Genomic DNA, 22,500 nt, shown 5'->3' on the forward strand with positions numbered 1-22,500 from the left:
CACAGTAATGCACAGACATATGAGCCAGACTTGGCAAAGAGCAGAGCGAAACAATGGAGATATAAATATAAAAGAGCTAATGAGTCCAGAAACAAGCAGGTGTGTGATTATGAGTGGGTGGAGCGAGGATGTGAGCTAATCTAAACAAATCTAATCTAAATCTGATTCCATGTGCACAAGGACCCCCATGGACCCTCACAGAACAGGTACTATTTGGGTGGTGGATCATTCTCAGCACTGCAGTAACACTGATGTGGTGGTGGTGTGTTAGTGTGCATTGTGCTGGTACAAGTGGATCAGACACAGCAGTGCTGCTGGAGTTATTAAACACGTCAGTGTCACTGCTGGACTGAGAATAGTCCACCAACCAAAAACATCCATCCAACAGCGTCCTGTGTGCAGCGTCCTGTGGGCAGCGTCCTGTGGGCACTGATGAAAGACTAGAGGATGACCAACACAAACTGTGCAGCAGCAGATGAGCTATTGTCTCTGACTTTACATCTACAAGATGGACCGACAAGGTAGGAGTGTTTACAGTGTTGGCGAGTGGACAGTAGAGTGGACAGTGAGTGGACACAGTGTTTAAAAACTCCAGCAGCACTGCTGTGTCTGATCCACTTGTACCAGCACAACACACACTAACACACCACCTCAGTGTTACTGCAGTGCTGAGAATGACCCACCACCCAAATAATACCTGCTCTTTGAGGGTTCATGGGGGTCCTGACTACTGAAGAACAGGGTAAAAGGGGGTAACAGGGCAATTGCATAACATTGCTCTTTAAGCGCACTCTTTCATACTGTGTAACACGCTTTTTAATAGACTCTGTAACATGATTCTGTGACACAGCTCGGTCTTTCCTATAGTCACCTCGACCGTTCTCCATAACACTGATCTATAATCTGTAACGCGCTCCTCAGCACAGCTCCGCAGCACTGCTATAGCTCTGTGCTCGGCTGCCGTCTCAGGGTATTATCTCTCCTGCAGCGAAGGCAAAGGCACCAGACGGCAGACGGAGGACTGACACATTCAAAAGTCCTCTTGCCACTAGAGCATAAGCAGGTGAGAGAGGCTTTAACATGTGAGAAGAAAGACATAAGGAGATGAAAGTGTGCAAAATATAGACGTTATTGTGTGTGCTGACAAGGCCTGGACCATATGAGAGCTAATCTTATAAATCAAGTCCATCTGTACATCAGATCTCTCGCCTTCCAGTCTCTCCCCTCTCTTTCTGTGGCCGAAATGATTATTCCGCCTATAGATGGTAAGCATGGTGAACGGCACATGAACAAGACGAAAAACACCACACAAATAAGGCCTCTGCCTAACGTTTCATTTCAAAGCGCTACCGTGTTTATTCAGAAGCGGACAATATGCTTTGTCTGGTACGCTCAGTCACTGGGCTGTCCAAATGGACGGCATAATTGGGGAAAAAAAGATTTACTAATATTCATGAAGCCAGTGAAAAGGCACAGCCAGATGCAGTGAGCAGAGTGAATGAGCACATTACCATAGCTGTTGTCTATGCAGAGACAGACTACACACACACACGCACACTAGCACATTGGACACATGCTGTAATTGCACTACACAAGCAGTCACCCCACCATCCACACACACACACACACTCACAGCTGAACACAGCTTCATTCCTTGAGCTTCTCACTTGTGTCTTAGTCTCAGTCAATGCTAGTCTTAGCTATTTCACTTGGCTTCTGTACAACCAGGCAAATTCCTTGAGGTTTTCAAAGGATATCTGGCTAGATGGTATCAACAGAGCATGCAGGTGTCTCTATTTATCTAAAAACAGTTGCTGGAATATGCCTGGAGTAACAGTTGAAATTCAGTCAAGGATACAAAATGTTCAACCTCGCCTGTTCTTTAAACGTACTCTGTCACCAGGCAGCTCGGAAGAACATTTTCCCGTTCTCACGCTTCCAGCGGTGGAAGACAGTAAAGGCTGTGAATAGAGATTCTAAATTTGAAGTGACACTCTTTGAAAAAGGACAAGAGGTTTAAAGGTAAAAGTCTACTGACAGCTTTACGGATGAAATTTTAGCAAAGCCTCTACCCTCTGGAGGCAAGAGAAGTCCAGCTGATCCTCCTGTAGAGGTCAAAGTAATGGGTGGGCTGTCTGCAATCCTCTTTACTTCTTCGAGCACTATAGTAGGTAGAGTCTGAAGATTGTGTCATAGAAAAAAATATCATAACACCAAGCTTATTTTTTTTCTGACAGCTGTTTTTAGTGAAAAACGTTCTCAGTGCTTGTATTAAGATTAAGTGACCCTTATTAATCCCACAATGGGGAAGTTTCACCTCTGCAATCTGACCCATCCATGCAGTGAGACGCCACATTGGAACACTAGTGAAGACACACAGTGGGGGCAGTAAGCACACTTACCACCCAGACGAGTGGGCGGCCCTATCCGCAGTGCAGAGGGAGCAGTTGGGGGTTAGGTGTCTTGCTCAAGTGCACCTCAGTCACATACTGTCAGCTCAGGGGATCAAACCAGCGACCTTCCAGTTGAAAGGCTGGTTCCCTAACCTCCAGCCCACGACTGTCCCACATATACACGTCATATATCAAACTCTTTTCGTTAACTCTTGCGCGATGTTGCTGTGTTTGTTACTCTGCTTTTTTAAATCACTACAGCCATAATTATTTATGTATAAATACCAGATGTTTAAAATATCACAAGTGGCCAGTGTAGGGTTCTCCTTTAGCAGCTGTAGCCAGTCAGCAGCCTGTCCATGTGGTCCACCCTCACACACATACATACACACACACACACACACACACACAGCAGGCCATGTAGGAGGAGAACAGAACTGAAAATGGGTTATTTTATATGTTCTTCACAGAAAATGAGCAAATGCCATGGAATCTGTGGCTGAAATAATAAATTACATCATTTTTTATTTTGGTAAATATTGAAAATGGGCCCCACAGACCTGAACACCACAGAAGGGTTAAACTCTTAAAACAGCAAGGAACATGTAGTTTTCATGACATTTAGGCCTATCCTAAATTTCTTAATCCTTGAACAAGCCAGTCTGGAATCAAACTGTATTGCCTCTTCTTAAAAGGAACCTCACCTTGCTTCAAACTCAGGCCACTGGTTCTAGCTAGATCTTGTTCAGTTTCTGATAGGCTAGAAGGCAACGACAAACTTGAAACATCCTGCTGCCTCCCCCATGTGGAGGGCCAATGCCAGTTTTGGTGCCGCATTGAATCAGAAACTACGGCAGCCCACAGGACCGCAATAATTACACTCTCTTCCAGAGATAATGTGTAATTCTCACGTACAGTCGCCCATGGCCATATGTGTGAGAACAGTCAGCAGAGGGAGAGTGAAAGAGAGAGCGAGCGAAAGCAAGAGAGAGAGAGAGAGAGAGAGAGAGAGAGAGAGAGAGATCTCAGCTCTCCCGTCATCTTATCATAGACTCCAGCCGTGTATTCTGTAAATTTCCTGGTTTCATATTTTATTGGATTGGACCGATATATGATAATGTTGCATAAGACCATGTCTAAGATAATATAACATGACTTCCAGTATTATAGCACTGTATGATCATCTCTAGCCTTTTAAGTCTCAGTTCTTTTGATAACGTGATTATTTGACATCCATAATCAAACTGATAAAATATAAATTTTAATGTCACTGTCATGTCAAATACTGCATTAATCTACTGTGTAACTTTAATATGACTGTAAGACTGCTATAGTTCATTCTGGGAGAACCAGATCAGGGTTCTTGTCAAAGAAGTCGGATTTTACAGTAATTAGCTGCTATTTGCAAACCATATTGGGAAAGTGACCATTACTTTGTACATTTTTTGGTGTCTACAGTTCTTTACACATCAGGTTCTTTTTGTGTTGTTTCATCGTGGTAATTCCAGCCCAAAGATACCTTTAAATAAATTTTACAGGTTTGGTATTTGAACCATGGAATATGGTGTTTCAGTTAAGTAGTTCATGCCTTAATGTTATGATTAACGGATATTTGGTTACTATCATCTTTGGAGTCTTAATGACTGGTATAAGTGCACAACTGCTGTAGTTTGCTGCTCAAAAACAGCCTGGCTGTTCTTTTAACTATGGAACAGTACACTGTTAGAAATAAAGGTACTATGCAGGTCCATGATTCGTTCATCAAGGTACAAACAATGTAAGTGCACCCTCAAAGCTACAGCAGTGGTTTTAAGGTCCAGTGGTGCACCTTACATGAGTTTTTCCCTGTGGAAAAGTAGATATTTGTACCTTTTCATAACCAAACGTTTTAAATCAGAACATTAAAATAAAAGCCTGGAGGCGAGACGGGGGGCGTGGAGTCGATACAGCTTAGAAAATATCATTTCAGTGGATTCCGGTTCAGTTATGTTCCCTGACTAAAGGTACTGAGACGTACCCCTGAGGGTCCCACCACAGTGACAAGAGGGGTACTGCCCCAGTCAGAGTGTCGAACCTTTTTTCTGAGAGCGTATGTAGAAATGCTCAAGCATTTGCTGCTGGAAGCAACAGAGAGATAGATTTGTCATGTTTGCTTTTATTTTTACATGCTAGAAGTGAGGTTCCTCAGCTGTGGTTGCATATTGGAGCATATAAAAGCTGTACAGTAGAAATACAGGGGTGCAGGAAAAGCTGTACTAATACAGAAACTTCAACTCTATTTAGAAACAGTTGAAATACAACATGAGTACTGTAAATAAACAGTAAATTACTGGAGAATTTGCTGCCATAAATATGACGAATGGAATAGAAATAGTTCAAAATTATCTGGAAAAAAAATCTCATTATGTTAACATACATTAAAGGAAAGAATTCTTTCCTCTACTCTTATAAAGTTACCATTTTTGGAGCTGATTAGGGCAGCAAATATATATATATATATATCTTTGAATCTTCAATACAACACTTCTTTAGTTACCAAGTACTTTATTGGAGCTCTTTTGATTTCATTCTTTATGTACAGTAAAAACACCAAACCTTGACTCACTGCTTTTAATATTAACGTCTCTGAGCCCAGCTGTTGATGATGTTACTGTACTTTAAGAGGACAAGACAGGTTTAATACCTGGCCCAGACCTAACTACAGATACATTACTGCATCGTCAAATGAGAAATAAAAGATCTGCATGTATGGAGTGGATAAAGAGCCGTAAAAGACAGGGAAGCCTAGCTGCTCTCTCCACAGCTCCAATGGATCAGTGTTCATTTGGCGCCGTGTATTGATTTGGTTCAAAAGTAGCTGGAGAGAAAGCTCACGTGCAGCGGCTCTGTTCTGGGCCTCCTCCGCGCACCGCATCTACATAACTATGGCTGCTCTCTCCCCCCATCCTTTCTGCACAAATCTAACCGCTGCACAACAAGCGAGAACAAGAGCTCTAATCCCAACACGATGCAGCTCGCAGTGGGAGCAGAAAGAGAGAGCTGCATTATGGGATATAGTTCTTGGTATTTGATGTCTCTCATGTAACAGCGCCGGAGAATTTCTTCTGTTCTGTTTTTCCTGCATGTAGAAGGCACTGTGACTCTGACTGGGGTTCATACACTGTTCAGGCATAACATTATGACCACCTCACTGTCCACTTTTCAGCTCCACTTACTGTATAGCTGCACTCTGTAGTTCTACAGTTACAGACTGTAGTCCATCTGTTTCTCTGACACTCTGTTACCCTGTTCTTCAGTGGTCAGGACACCCATGGACCCTCACAGAGCAGGTACTATTTGGGTGGTGGATCATTGTCAGCACTGCAGTGACACTGGCGTGCTGGTGGTGTGTTTTTGTGTGTTGCGCTGGTCTGAGTGGATCAGACACAGCAGTGCCGCTGGAGTTTTTAAACACTGTGTCCACTCACTGTCCACTCTATTAGACACTCCTACCTTGTCAGTCCACCTTGTAGATGTAAAGTCAGAGACGACAGCTCATCTGCTGCTGCACAGTTTGTGTTGGTCATCCTCTAGTCCTTCATCAGGGGTCACAGGACGCTGTCGGCTGGATATTTTTGGTTGGTGGACTATTTTCAGTCCAGCAGTGACACTGAGGTGTTATAAACTCCAGGAGCACTGCGGTGTCTGATCCACTCAGACCAGCGCAACACACCACCACCACGCCAGTGTTACTGCACTGTTGAGAATGATCCACCACCCAAATAGTACCTGCTCTGTGAGGGTCCATGGGGGTCCTGACCACTGAAGAACAGGGTAACAAAGTATCAGAGAAACAGATGGACTACAGTCTGTAACTGTAGATCTACAAAGTGCAGTTATACAGTAAGCGGAGCTGATAAAATAGACAATGGGGGTAGAAACAAGGAGTTGGTTATAATGTTATGCCTGATCAGTGTATAGTGCTTGTTTCTTTATTTTAAACCTTAAACATCATTGTTCTTGCCATTGATAACAAAAGCATGGCAGTGTATTATGTTCATGTTCATTTTTGAGTATTAGTTCTCTAGCATTTATTGTCTGGGTTGTTTTTATTGTGAAGGCAGGGCTAGCCCATAGCGTGTTCTGTTAGTTTAGGAAGCTGCCAACTGAAAAAGCAAGACGTAGACTTGAGAGAATTGACAAAAAAAAAAATCTCTTCTTGCACAGCATGGCTGAGGCCAACTACAGCCTGTTCATAAAGCACAGCGATTTGTGCATAAACTGGATCTTCTTTAATAGCACTACAGTATTATTAAGAACTATCTATTAAATGATTGTTTTACAATGACATTGAATATCATAGCAACACAGGGATCATTCTAGAACTCTGATTGGTTTAGTTTCAGTGTTATGAAGCTAGAATAAGCAAAGGTTGGGCAGTGTAGCTGTTGGTAACAGGCTCTGACTCTACCTCAGGGAGGTTGATATCCCACTGAGGACCATTATTTCGGTTGCCTTAATGATGGTCTCTGGAAATGTGGCAGCACCTTGAACAAATCAGTTAAATTGTGTGTATTCCTGCAGTCTGCCCACACAGCTTCCAAATACACAGGACTAAATCCACTGTTAAACCCATACCTCCCTCCATCTCCAAACGGCAACTTCCAAACCCACACCCATAATCACATTCAACTACCGAACTCAGAGCTATCTACACACGTCAGCCTCCAAATCTACAGTCATCTCTTCATTGCAACTTCCAAACCCCCAACCCTTTTCACACAATTGTCAAAACCAGAACCATCACATTCAACTTCCAAACACACAGCTGACATCACTATTAAGCCTCAAACCCAAAACCATCAACACATTCAGCTTCCAAACACACAGCTGTCATCACTATTAACCCTTAAACCCACACCCATAATCACATTCAGCTTCCAAACACACAGCTGTCATCACTATTAAGCCTTAAACCCAAACCCATCATCACATTCAGCTTCCAAACACACAGCTGTCATCACTATTAAGCCTTAAACCCAAACCCATCATCACATTCAGCTTCCAAACACACAGCTGTCATCACTATTAAGCCTTAAACCCAAACCCATCATCACATTCAGCTTCCAAACACACAGCTGTCATCACTATTAAGCCTTAAACCCAAACCCATCATCACATTCAGCTTCCAAACACACAGCTGTCATCACTATTAACCCTCAAACCCAAACCCATCATCACATTCAGCTTCCAAACACACAGCTGACATCACTATTAACCCTCAAACCCAAACCCATCATCACATTCAGCTTCCAAACACACAGCTGACATCACTATTAAGCCTCAAACCCAAACCCATCATCACATTCAGCTTCCAAACACACAGCTGTCATCACTATTAAGCCTCAAACCCAAACCCATCATCACATTTAACTTCCAAACACACAGCTGTCATCACTATTAACCCTCAAACCCAAACCCATCGTCACATTCAGCTTCCAAACACACAGCTGTCATCACTATTAACCCTCAAACCCAAACCCATCGTCACATTCAACTTCCAAACACACAGCTGTCATCACTATTAACCCTCAAACCCAAACCCATCGTCACATTCAACTTCCAAACACAAAGCTGTCATCACTATTAAGCCTCAAACCCAAACCCATCATCACATTCAGCTTCCAAACACACAGCTGTCATCACTATTAAGCCTCAAACCCAAACTCATCATCACATTCAGCTTCCAAACACACAGCTGTCATCACTATTAAGCCTCAAACCCAAAACCATCATCACATTCAGCTTCCAAACACACAGCTGTCATCACTATTAAGCCTCAAACCCAAAACCATCAACACATTCAGCTTCCAAACACACAGCTGTCATCACTATTAAGCCTCAAACCCAAACCCATCATCACATTCAGCTTCCAAACACACAGCTGTCATCACTATTAAGCCTCAAACCCAAACCCATCATCACATTCAGCTTCCAAACACACAGCTGTCATCACTATTAAGCCTCAAACCCAAACCCATCATCACATTCAGCTTCCAAACATACAGCTGTCATCACTATTAACCCTCAAACCCAAAACCATCATCACATTCAGCTTCCAAACACACAGCTGTCATCACTATTAAGCCTCAAACCCAAAACCATCATCACATTCAGCTTCCAAACACACAGCTGTCATCACTATTAAGCCTCAAACCCAAACCCATCATCACATTCAGCTTCCAAACACACAGCTGTCATCACTATTAAGCCTCAAACCCAAACCCATCATCACATTCAGCTTCCAAACACACAGCTGTCATCACTATTAAGCCTCAAACCCAAACCCATCATCACATTCAGCTTCCAAACACACAGCTGTCATCACTATTAACCCTCAAACCCAAACCCATCATCACATTCAGCTTCCAAACACACAGCTGTCATCACTATTAACCCTCAAACCCAAAACCATCAACACATTCAGCTTCCAAACACACAGCTGTCATCACTATTAAGCCTCAAACCCAAACCCATCATCACATTCAGCTTCCAAACACACAGCTGTCATCACTATTAAGCCTCAAACCCAAACCCATCATCACATTCAGCTTCCAAACACACAGCTGTCATCACTATTAAGCCTCAAACCCAAACCCATCATCACATTCAGCTTCCAAACACACAGCTGTCATCACTATTAACCCTCAAACCCAAAACCATCAACACATTCAGCTTCCAAACACACAGCTGTCATCACTATTAAGCCTTAAACCCAAACCCATCATCACATTCAGCTTCCAAACACACAGCTGTCATCACTATTAAGCCTCAAACCCAAACCCATCATCACATTCAGCTTCCAAACACACAGCTGTCATCACTATTAAGCCTCAAACCCAAAACCATCAACACATTCAGCTTCCAAACACACAGCTGTCATCACTATTAAGCCTTAAACCCAAACCCATCATCACATTCAGCTTCCAAACACACAGCTGTCATCACTATTAAGCCTTAAACCCAAACCCATCATCACATTCAGCTTCCAAACACACAGCTGTCATCACTATTAACCCTCAAACCCAAAACCATCATCACATTCAGCTTCCAAACACACAGCTGACATCACTATTAACCCTCAAACCCAAACCCATCATCACATTCAGCTTCCAAACACACAGCTGACATCACTATTAAGCCTCAAACCCAAACCCATCATCACATTCAGCTTCCAAACACACAGCTGTCATCACTATTAAGCCTCAAACCCAAACCCATCATCACATTTAACTTCCAAACACACAGCTGTCATCACTATTAACCCTCAAACCCAAACCCATCGTCACATTCAGCTTCCAAACACACAGCTGTCATCACTATTAACCCTCAAACCCAAACCCATCGTCACATTCAACTTCCAAACACACAGCTGTCATCACTATTAACCCTCAAACCCAAACCCATCGTCACATTCAACTTCCAAACACACAGCTGTCATCACTATTAAGCCTCAAACCCAAACCCATCATCACATTCAGCTTCCAAACACACAGCTGTCATCACTATTAAGCCTCAAACCCAAACTCATCATCACATTCAGCTTCCAAACACACAGCTGTCATCACTATTAAGCCTCAAACCCAAAACCATCATCACATTCAGCTTCCAAACACACAGCTGTCATCACTATTAAGCCTCAAACCCAAAACCATCAACACATTCAGCTTCCAAACACACAGCTGTCATCACTATTAAGCCTCAAACCCAAACCCATCATCACATTCAGCTTCCAAACACACAGCTGTCATCACTATTAAGCCTCAAACCCAAACCCATCATCACATTCAGCTTCCAAACACACAGCTGTCATCACTATTAAGCCTCAAACCCAAACCCATCATCACATTCAGCTTCCAAACACACAGCTGTCATCACTATTAAGCCTCAAACCCAAACCCATCATCACATTCAGCTTCCAAACACACAGCTGTCATCACTATTAAGCCTCAAACCCAAACCCATCATCACATTCAGCTTCCAAACATACAGCTGTCATCACTATTAACCCTCAAACCCAAAACCATCATCACATTCAGCTTCCAAACACACAGCTGTCATCACTATTAAGCCTCAAACCCAAAACCATCATCACATTCAGCTTCCAAACACACAGCTGTCATCACTATTAAGCCTCAAACCCAAACCCATCATCACATTCAGCTTCCAAACACACAGCTGTCATCACTATTAAGCCTCAAACCCAAACCCATCATCACATTCAGCTTCCAAACACACAGCTGTCATCACTATTAAGCCTCAAACCCAAACCCATCATCACATTCAGCTTCCAAACACACAGCTGTCATCACTATTAACCCTCAAACCCAAACCCATCATCACATTCAGCTTCCAAACACACAGCTGTCATCACTATTAACCCTCAAACCCAAAACCATCAACACATTCAGCTTCCAAACACACAGCTGTCATCACTATTAAGCCTCAAACCCAAACCCATCATCACATTCAGCTTCCAAACACACAGCTGTCATCACTATTAAGCCTCAAACCCAAACCCATCATCACATTCAGCTTCCAAACACACAGCTGTCATCACTATTAAGCCTCAAACCCAAACCCATCATCACATTCAGCTTCCAAACACACAGCTGTCATCACTATTAAGCCTCAAACCCAAACCCATCATCACATTCAGCTTCCAAACATACAGCTGTCATCACTATTAACCCTCAAACCCAAAACCATCATCACATTCAGCTTCCAAACACACAGCTGTCATCACTATTAAGCCTCAAACCCAAAACCATCATCACATTCAGCTTCCAAACACACAGCTGTCATCACTATTAAGCCTCAAACCCAAACCCATCATCACATTCAGCTTCCAAACACACAGCTGTCATCACTATTAAGCCTCAAACCCAAACCCATCATCACATTCAGCTTCCAAACACACAGCTGTCATCACTATTAACCCTCAAACCCAAACCCATCATCACATTCAGCTTCCAAACACACAGCTGTCATCACTATTAACCCTCAAACCCAAAACCATCAACACATTCAGCTTCCAAACACACAGCTGTCATCACTATTAAGCCTCAAACCCAAACCCATCATCACATTCAGCTTCCAAACACACAGCTGTCATCACTATTAAGCCTCAAACCCAAACCCATCATCACATTCAGCTTCCAAACACACAGCTGTCATCACTATTAAGCCTCAAACCCAAACCCATCATCACATTCAGCTTCCAAACACACAGCTGTCATCACTATTAACCCTCAAACCCAAAACCATCAACACATTCAGCTTCCAAACACACAGCTGTCATCACTATTAAGCCTTAAACCCAAACCCATCATCACATTCAGCTTCCAAACACACAGCTGTCATCACTATTAAGCCTCAAACCCAAACCCATCATCACATTCAGCTTCCAAACACACAGCTGTCATCACTATTAAGCCTCAAACCCAAAACCATCAACACATTCAGCTTACAAATCCACAACCATCACTTTTAAACCTCAAACCTAGAACTATAATCACACTCAACTTCCAAACTCACAGCTGTCATCACATTTAACCATCAGTCCCATAACAATAATCACATTCAACCTCCAAACACAGATTTCATCACTTTTAACCCTCACATAACAATAATCACAGTCAACTTCCAAACACACAACTGTCATCACATTTAACTGTCAAACAAACAGGGTTGCCCATTAGAATATGTTAGGTAACAAGGATAGGTAACCTACACATTAGCAGTCAATATTGCTTGTTTTGTTTTCTCTCTCATTAATGTAATGCTTTATTGTTAGTTATTTATTTATTCATTTATTTATATGCATGTACTCATTTTAGAACATTGTTAATAAGGACCACATATCAAGAAATAAATCACTAATAACTATAATCACATTCAGCCTCCAAACCCACACTTTTAAGAGCAACGGATCTTAAATGGTTCTTGTTTTGGATGTACAGTTCTAGGAGAAACGCGTAATTGGCGTGGAACCTTTACATAAAGGACGTCCCTCAAACTTTACAAAAATGTTTTTCACACTCACACACCCTATTTCTTATTTAGTGAACCAAAAGTAGTCCCAAGCATCACCCGAAGAACCCTTTTTGCACCTTTATTTTTAAGTTCACAACCATCTCCACTGTGCACGTGCCAAACCAACCACCATCTCCGTATTACCTGCAAAACTCACAGTCATTACGTTCCTCACACCTTTTAAATCCACTGCCGTTCACAGGGTACAACTCCCAAACCACAAACCCATCCCTAATCCCTTCCCCACTTCACATCTTTACAAGCTCGGCTCTCCAGCCATCCTCATTTTCTAGCATCAAGTCTCAATGCGCATTTTTTTATCAGCTCTGCTGTGTGTGTGTGTGTGTGTGTGTGTCTGTGTGTGTGTCTGAGTTATCTCAAATGTTAACGTCTATGTTTAATCAGCACCTCTGATGAACAGCACTGGACAGCTCTCCCCTCCTCTGCCTAGAATAGTCTTTAATTCAGGCCTTCTGCAGTGTGTATATGCACTTGAAGAGGACGTGATTAATAGTGTGGTTCAATCATACGGGAAGTTGTGTCTGTATTAAATAATGAAGTGCCTTAGTCAGGACCTTGTCCTCTCTGATCTAAGTAGTGTATGTTCCTGCACACCCGTTCTAAATCAATAACCCCACACACACACACACGATGTCACATGCGTAGATGGGGGAGGGAAGGATGTGTGTAACAGCCTGTTAGCTGATTGCTAGATTGTGATGGTGGTTATGCACTGTTTTTGTTTCTTGTTTTCTTGTGTTCTCATTCAGAACCACCCGCTCTTCCTACAGGGAAATGGCCAGAGTCATATTCCACTTTGCACACAGCCCAACCATATCAGCTGCTTCCATCTATATTATAATCTCTTCTATTTATTCAAGTAGGCCTACTGACACAGACAGCTGTGCACACAACAACAGTTAAACCGCAACAAAAGAAATTGCATTTACATTTTACGTTTAGTCATTCTGGCAGACGTTCATATCATCAGCTGCTTAGAAAAAACAGTTGAAGGAAAAAGCAGCAGAAGTGGCTTCTGGAAGCGTTTGCCAGCTAAGAGACATTCTGCGCGCATGGATTCAAAGTATTTACGGGTAAAGACGCATTTTAACGTGCAACAGTACAATAAGAGCAAGAGCATTTACACTTAGCCAAGAAGAATATTGATAAGGCCCGTTTCAAGACATGAATTATTCAGTACTAAAAAGCTGCTCCTTGGTTTGAAGGGATCGTTTAAAGGGTTATTCCACCGATCTTTCAAAATACTTGTATAATTCAGCTGTTGGGATGCAGAAATGGGAAACGCAAAATCTACTGACACGGATTTCTTTACGGTCATTGTAATAGGAGCCACCACTACAATGCAAATTTATTTACCATCCAGAACCACCAGTTAACCTAGAGGTGTCATCTCAGTTTTGATGTAATGCATGTAATGTAACGCAATGCTGATGATGGTAAAACAGTGGTAAATCTGAAAAAATGTTTTTTTTTCGCTGGGAACTGTTTTCCCTCACGATGCCCTGCATGAATCAAGCTGTGAATGAATGGAATTTATGAATTTGTTTTAGTCAAAAATCTTAAAACTATTGTACATCAATGTCTTAGACATGCAGTGGTGCAGTTGTAAGCGTTCGTTTCACATATCAGCTTCCTTTGATGGAGCTTTTAGGTTTTAGAGGTGGATGTCTGACTCTGAATGTCTTTGCTTACATCCTCAACATTTAATTGTTTAGGGATTTTGAAAAATGTGTGGAAGTCATGCAGTGCATATGGAGCAGAAAAAGACCATATGTCCCCACATACAGTAAAGGACACTACAGTACAATGCAACAATACAACAAAGGATTTCAGAAGTATAGACTCGCTGCCATGGTCCCATAAACTGGCTATTGGTTCCAAAGAATGTACGTGAGAATTACCAGCTGGCTTTGCAGTCTGAATCCAATCAATAAGGTTATCCAAACGTTATATAAGCTGTTTGGGGGGGGTGTGGGGGGATCTGTAAATATGAGGTTTCACTGAGGAGAAAGATTGAAAATATCAACACAAAATTACAAAAATATCAACACTAAATTCTGATTTCTCCTCCAAAGTTAAATGCCACTTTTAAAGTAATTCGCTGATGTCGGATGTCTCTATTTTTGTCATATTATAAGTTTTTGACATTTAAAAATGGCCTTCTGTGTAAATTCTTTGAAGAATGGACCAAAACAAACAGTCCAAAATGACATGGAAAAAAAGTCCGCTTCCATTAACTTGCATTAAAAGGAGATTTTTTTTCCTTCTCCTGTAAAGTTACCATTTCGGAGATACAAGGGTTTTTTTTCCGACATCAGCAAATTGTTTCTTCGGGCCAAACTTCAGGAGCTAAACTACAAAGATCTTGCGTAAGGGGAGGAGTTTTCCCTTTACTGTCTGAGATGTCTGATTTGAGGCACTGAACTTTGGCCTGTCAACCCGCGCACTGACACCAGTCTCAGTGCATTTGCCAAGGCAGTCTAATAGGAGTGCGCACACACACAGAGGGGGGCTTAAATGGGCAATGTAATAGGAACACACACATGCACACTCAGAGGAGAGCTTAAAGAGGCAGTCAATTAAAAACACAGACACACATGACGCACACACACACACACACACACACACACACACACACACTCAGATCTCAGAGGAGTGCTTAAAGAATCTAATAGGACTGCTCATCAGGGTGTGTGTTAGCCTGTGTGTGTGCAAATGTGTGTGCGTGTTTCATCTCTGTGAACACTGAACACTACTTCTAATCCCTCTGTAAACATACAGGCTCCTCCCTCAGCACCCAGGAGGCTGACAGCGCGCACACACACACACACACACACACACACACACACACCTGAGTACACCTGCTCATGTCCAACAGGTACCTCATAATCCTCTCCCCAGCTGAGAGGAAACAGGGGAGCTGATCTGTGCATTAATATTTAAGGATTTAACCATTTCAATACTGTATTGTGAAATGTAAAAATTTAAAGAGATTTAAAACCATTTCTGATACGCCCATTTTTTTCCGAAGGGTCTCCCATTTATCCTTTTTCCGCAGACATAATCGCACAACATTTTGTAGCATGTCCTTATAAGGAAAACCAGGCCTAAAGTTTTTCTTTCTACACTGTTAGAAATAGAGGTACCATGCAGGTACATGATTCGTTCATCAAGATACAAACAGTGTAAACCTTCCCTCAAAGGTACAGCAGTGGTTTTAAGGTCCAACTGTGTACCTTTAATAAGTTTTTCCCATTGGAAAAGTAGATATTTTTTATCTTTTTATAAACTAATGTTTTAAAACAGAACCATTTAATAAAAAGCCTGGAGGTGAGATGGGGGATGTGGAGTCAATACATCCATCCATCCATCCATTTTCTAAGCCGCTTCTCCCTCAGGGTCATGGGGGGTGCTGGAGCCTATCCCAGCAGTCTTCGGGCGGAAGGCAGGCTACACCCTGGACAGGTCGCCAGTCCATCACAGGGCAGACAAACAGACACAGACAGTCACTCAAACACTCACACCCAGGGGTAATTCAACATGACCAATTGGTCTGACTGCATGTCTCTGGACTGTGGGAGGAAACCGGAGAACCCGGAGGAAACCCACGCAGACACAGGGAGAACATGCAAACTCCACACAGAGAGGACCCCGGTCACCCGGCCGGGGAATCGAACCCTGGCCCTCCTCGCTGTGAGGCGACAGCGCTACCCACCACGCCCGTGCCGGAGTCAATACAACTTAGAAAATATAATTTCAGTGGTTTATGGTACAGTTATGTTCCCTGACTAAGGGTACTGGGATGTACCCCTGAGGGCACCACCCCAGTGACAAAAAGGGTACTGCCCCAGTGACAGTGTCGTACCTTGTTTTCTGAGAGTGTATGGCAAAAATTAGCGCCGTTTTTTGAAAGCTGGAACTCCAAAGCCGTTTTATCCTGTGTTCACTTTTCTCCGGAACGGCACTCCTGCCCTACTATAAATCAAGCCAGATTTCTGATTTCTAAACACGTACAGGGCGATTCACTCTAAAGAGACATTGAATATTCTGTAATAACTCTCTAGGACAAAGCAATCTGAACGAAACAATGTGCAATGTGCTCCTCAATATACGGAGCTTCACTCAAACCGGGATGCTTCGGGGCGACGATGTAGGCACCGGACAGCAATCGTGATGTTTACAGCATCCGGGTGCATATACCCGTACCCCTTCATGTGTCTGGCAGAAAACAGACCACTTACAGCATCGCATGTAATGTAATCAATTACACACACTTCAAGGTATGTAGCATATTTTTTGGTTCAGATTGCTTCATCCTAACAGGAGTTACAAGAGAATATTCGGGGCCTCTTTCGAGCGAATCTCCCTGTACAAGACTTTTATATATTGCCTCTGAGCAAGCTTTTTGGTCAGCAGCTATGATGACCGAATGAACAAATAAAGTGGGATTAGCCCCAAACAAATGTGTTCTGTAAAGCTTTACAGACCTACAGCCTTCAGGTTAAGATGAAATAAAAATCGAAAAAGCTGAGCTGAACCTGATATTGCATGTTTTATGTGTCTATCTATACCAAAGATGCTTTGGAACTGCCCAGATTAAATGCATGTTTATATTTGTATTTTTGTCCATTTTGCTGTAGTATACAGCAGTATACCCAAAGTCCTGATATGTGTGGAGTATTATAATGACGATACAGTGTGTTGAAGTATTGGCTTTCATGCACTAATATTCATATTTTGACTCCTTAACAACACCTTAAATCAGAGGATCCAGCGACTTTCAGAGAAAACTGTACACAGAACAAAATGTGTTGACTTCGGAACATTTTTGTTTACCACAGTGCAGCAAAAGCAACAGCCGGAATGTCATTCATTTTTTTCCCACAGGGCAAAAAGGCCTGAGACCCGGAGTTCTTTAGACAGTCGAGTTGCTGACTACAAAATGATGACAACTCTGGAGGTCTACGATCCAAACAAGCCATTAGGGTCCATTCTGTCAGAGCAGTGTCAGGGGAGGGAGAGGGGCGTATGCTTTGCAGGCAGCCACGCTCAAATCACTTTCGTTTTTTTTTCTTGTAAATTATTAGGTTCGCACCTCTTGGGCTTACTTTGTTTGCTGCTGCTCAACCAGTGCAGCCCAAACCTGAGCTGAACAGTGCAGTAAGCAGAGCTCTGTAGAATCAAGACATTTCTGACACAAATATTAGATATCGAAAACTGAATCCGAATCCGGACCTCAGAATCGAACATCATATCGAACCTAAAGGCATGTGTATCGTTACAGCTCTAGACTGACCCGAAAGAAAATAAACTTTCCTCATCCATTTAAACAGCACCAGCGGCCCCACGCGAGCCATCCCTCGCTTAAAACCCCCTCCCTTCCCTGCCTTCATCCATCAGGCTGTGAAAAACAGCCAGGAGAGGCAGTGACTCAGGCTCGCCTGGCCGCAGCTGCCTGACTCAGCACAAAGAAATTGGAAACGTCGAGAAAAAAGAGCCGCGCCGCTGAAACAAACCGGCGAAGCGCTCCACAAATCAGCGCCGGAGAGGAGCTTTGATTGGCCAACACGAGCAGGGCGGGCGCTCCTTTGATTGGGTGGTCCGGGGGGGCTGTGATTTGACGCTTTGGGGGCACTTTTCCCTTATTTGCTTTCTTAGCAGTGAGGGGGCTCTGATTGGCTGACTGGGGACGGCTGTGTTCTGATTGGTCGGATCGGGGCAGCTCTGCCCGGCCGCCTTGGGAAGGCTCTTTTCTGATTGGCTGCACGTAAATGACCACCTGCTCTCCCCGAGGTTTCACAGCGAGGCCTCAGCTACAAAAGTAGAGCCGGCGCCGCTCAGCGCTGCACTGGGGAACGTAGGAGTCGTGTTTTGGGGGTTGGGTGGCACTGTAGCATTTTCCCCCGTAAAAGTAAACTTTTGGACCGACATCCCACTCCTTCAGTGGGTTACACGGACCACTGGCGGTGTTAAATATTAAATATGAAGCGATCCTCAGCCTCTCTGTGACAGAGCTGGGCGTGCTGGCCCAGAGTTCAGCAGCACGGAGGGCTGGAATCTGTTTTTATGGCCAGCGTGTGTGTGTGAGCAGTGTGTGAGCAGTGTGTGTGCTACTCCGAGACGCTGCACAAACAGCACAGTCTGTTTTCCATGTCAACACAAAGCTGTCTTTACTATCTAGCTCGCCAGCGTAGATGACTCTACATTTACCGAGTCTCTGCAGCTACAGGCTGAAAAAAGATGGATCATTAAGCACTTTTGACTAAAGGGAATCTGTTTAAACCCATGGACTCTCTACAGAGGCAGTCCGTGCTATAACGCTTCTCTGCGTGGTGAAACGTGTTGTATACGATTATCTAGCTTACCCTTCTGAAATGCTTCTGTACAGCACCAAAAGGGACTCTTCTGTTTTTACCAGCAGTAGCAGAACCTATTTTTGGTGCTATATAGAAGCAAACAACCCCCCCTCATCTGAAGAACCATTCCACCACGCAAAAAGCCGTGGAAGTATGAAATGGTTCTGTTTAGGATTCGTGGTTCTAAACAGACCCATTCTTTTTGACTAAAGAGCCCTGGAAAAAACATGAGGTGCAAAACACACCGGGCTACATTAGGCGGCACACGGACCCGAGAGGCGACCCGCTCTCAGACCCGTCTAGTTAGACAGACGCTGCCGTGGATCGGTTTGTTTACCTCAGCCGGGCGACCCTTTAGCTAACAAGCTAACACGTTTGCGCGTTTGAGCTAACCGGCTTCGGGTCTATTTCACATTCGCCAAGGTCTCCTTTCATCTGAAGGCCGAGGCTCGTCCCGAGAGACGTGTAAAAGGGAGGAAAAGGCCACCGGCACTGAGCTCGGTCACCTCCAGTGAACTCTGGCTGGTTTTATACTCCACCATGTCTCCGGAAAATTCTCTCCTCCGCTGGGGCGCGATAGCCAGCCAGCCCCACGTCGCCATGGCAACGCACAGCTCAGCCCGCCAAGCACTCACGATGGCACATCCAACAGAGTGCAGGGTGAAGTAACTATCCACAGACAGCCCGACTAAAAACCACAGCACAGCACCAGGCGAGCCTGTGCCAGCCTGGACGGATGCTCAGTCTGAGGGGAACCGCTAACCGTTAGCGTGCGGTGGCGGAACGCGCCACTCTCACGCGGATATGAGCTAGCTAAGATTAGGCGCTTAGTGAGAGGCAGGTGGTCCCTCTTTAATACCCACAGAGCAAGCACTGCTGCTTTTAGCGGTGAAATACGCGTCACATTTCGTCCTCCGTGAAAAAAAAAGACCACAGTAAACAGTTTCTTTGAAACTAGATTGCGTGGCCAACACGACGTGAGAAACTCGCGCATGCGCGTTTTAACAACGGGCCACCCAAAAGACAGCATATTCCTCATGCGGTGCGCTTCAGTGACTATGAATGGCTTACAGGGCACTGTGCTTCCAACAGCGAGCCACTTGAGATGACCTCGGTCAGTCAGGTGAACAGTACTCCCTACTAACCCCCCCTACTAGGCTACACCTACACCTGGTTTGGTATTCGACACAGGTGACGAAATAATGGCACCTGCACCCAAAACTGCGCTACATGTGTCATTCGGGACACAGATTCAGTCAGACAGGAAAGGGCACTGACTGCTGTACTAGACACACTCAAAGCAGCCAAAACAGTCTCCAGCGGTTCTGAACTCCAGCCCTGGGGACTTTCAAGTGCTCCCAGCCCGAGCACAACTGATACATCACCGGATACGTCTAGCAAAACGAGCAAGCCCTTCTTGTGCTGGATCACATATGTTGAGGCAGGGATTACATGAACCTAAACAAGATCACATGAATCTGATATGTTGTCGGGACAAAACCTCGTGTCTCCATTTTTTGAGGATTTTCCGTTTTTGACAGGGTTTGAAAATGCATGTCGGCCTTTACATTGTGTGCCAATTTCATGAAGGATGGACCAAAAGAAATGTCCAAAACTGACTCGGAAAGACGCCTGGTTCCATTGACTTGAAAGCAATGTATGTTTTTTCCTTCTCCTGTAAAGTTACCATTTCGGAGATACGAAGTTCTTTTTGGACAGCAGCGCTTATATATATATATATATATAGTGTGAGAGAGAGAGAGAGAGAGAGAGAGAGAGAGAGAGAGAGATAAAGCTGTGCTGGGCAGTTGGATCAAGGACCAGCGCACTAGACCTCAGTGCTTAATAAGCCTGCATGGCTGGAAGGCACCGCACTTTAGTGTTTACCGTAATGAAGAATACATACTGAAATATCAGCCCGGTCAGGTTTATATGGCTTATATATAAACCTGACCGGGCTGATATTTATATACACACACACACACACACTCTCTTGTGTTTCATTTGAAGCCTATAGCTCACCAGTACGACGTGTAAGCACAGTGGTTCATATTTCGGTTCATTTAATTATAAGGAGGTTATGCCCACGGGAAGCCTTTTGCTGAAATTAAGACCTGCCTGCAAATCCCTTTGGATTTGACAGGAAATCCAGTAATAGAACAGTCTGTGCCTTGTCTAATGCCCAGGGAAAAGTCTGGGAACACGGACGAACTTAAATAAGTGACACGAATACACAAACTAGCGGTGTCACTGGGTGATGTAAGCCGCTAATGACGGCCATATGAACGTGAATGACACACGACCGGTTCACAACCGGCCACTGAGACGCTCTTCCAAAAGGCCCGTCCCAATCGGAGAAGTCAGAGAAGTCGGAGAAGCGACGGAACCCCAGAACGACGGCGCTCTCCGTGGTCCTGAAAAGACCACCTTGACTCCACGCCAGTGTTTAACCCCCGTACGGAGCTTTGGGTTTAAACAGCTCGTTACGCGTACAGTACTCGTGTCACGAACACTGGCGGTCGGTTATTGCGATAATACTAACGAAGTCGACGTTTTAGGCTCGACGGCACATCTCGAAACAAGCCAAGGCGCCTCTGGTATTTCAGAGAAGTTTCAGCAAAACTTCGCACATGGACCGGCCGCGCGCTTCTCCTTCTTCTACATGACGCGATTCGTGTCTTGGACCGCTGCTTCAGATCAACGCCAGCTCTACAGAGGAGGAAGAGGAAGAGGAGGAGGAGGAGGAGGCGCTGAGCAGAGATGTTCACGTCTGAAATGAATTAAGGAAGCTGACTGTAGCTACACCCCCACCTCTCTTACTGATACCCCCCGCCTCATCATCCCTACCATGGTTTCTAGCCTCCCGGCGTGCGACCCCCGAGCGTTCAAGCGCTGTCCCGACAATGGGGGTCGGTCGGTCTCTCTCTCTCTCTCTCTCTCTCTCTCTCTCTCTCTCTCTCTCTCTCTCTCTCCACGGTTTTCAATGAGAGATTGCCGGGGTCGCCATGGAGACGGAAGGAGCTCATCATAGCCAGAGCAGTGAAGCTGAAGCCTAAACCGGCCAACGCTTCGAACGCCTCGATTTAAAGCCCAGCCGAGGCGTCCTGAAGGCAGTGGCGCTGTCCGCGGTGCTGAATAGAGCCCCAGGCGAGCACGCCGAGTTCATGTCATTGTGTGTGTGTTGGGGGTGGGGGGGTGAGGGTTGGGGGTTGGGGGGTAACTGCAGGGCCACAGTAAGAGCCATTTACACCAGCACAGACTAACCGTGGCCACTCAAACGCACCAGCAAGCGCAAAAGCCCCATTTCCCCCAATAATTAGTCGCAGCAAAATGAGCGATGTGATGCGTCTCCGGGCTTCACTGCAGTCTCTGTTTCACACCAAGAGCTGCTGATATCTGGACTGCAGGTTAAGACGCGATAAAGGCAACGAGGCAACATGCCCATATACGGCGTGTTCGCTGCGCTTTGCTCCGCTCTTCCGTGCCAAACTCCAGAATTTTCCACTGTTGCTCGCTTCCCCAGACAATGACGACTTCATAGCTGCTCAGACTCGGCGGCTCTTTTTTTTTGGCTGCTCGACTCGACTCGCTGTAGCTGTGAGCCATGGCAGCCTTATGTAACACACACCCCCACTTAGAGCCCCTCCAGTCCGCGT

The 22,500-nt window shown here is 44.5% G+C and overlaps 1 protein-coding gene across 1 annotated transcript in view; it reads right to left on the minus strand.

The window, feature by feature from the left end:
• The window catches only part of kcnj6 (potassium inwardly rectifying channel subfamily J member 6), an 83,398-nt gene that overhangs the window by 60,574 nt on the left and 324 nt on the right, over window positions 1–22,500 (minus strand). The gene's annotated exons all lie outside the window — the stretch shown is intronic.

Source organism: Pygocentrus nattereri, chromosome 18 (genome assembly GCF_015220715.1).
Source record: "Pygocentrus nattereri isolate fPygNat1 chromosome 18, fPygNat1.pri, whole genome shotgun sequence".
In the NCBI taxonomy this organism is placed as follows: Eukaryota; Metazoa; Chordata; class Actinopteri; order Characiformes; family Serrasalmidae; genus Pygocentrus; species Pygocentrus nattereri.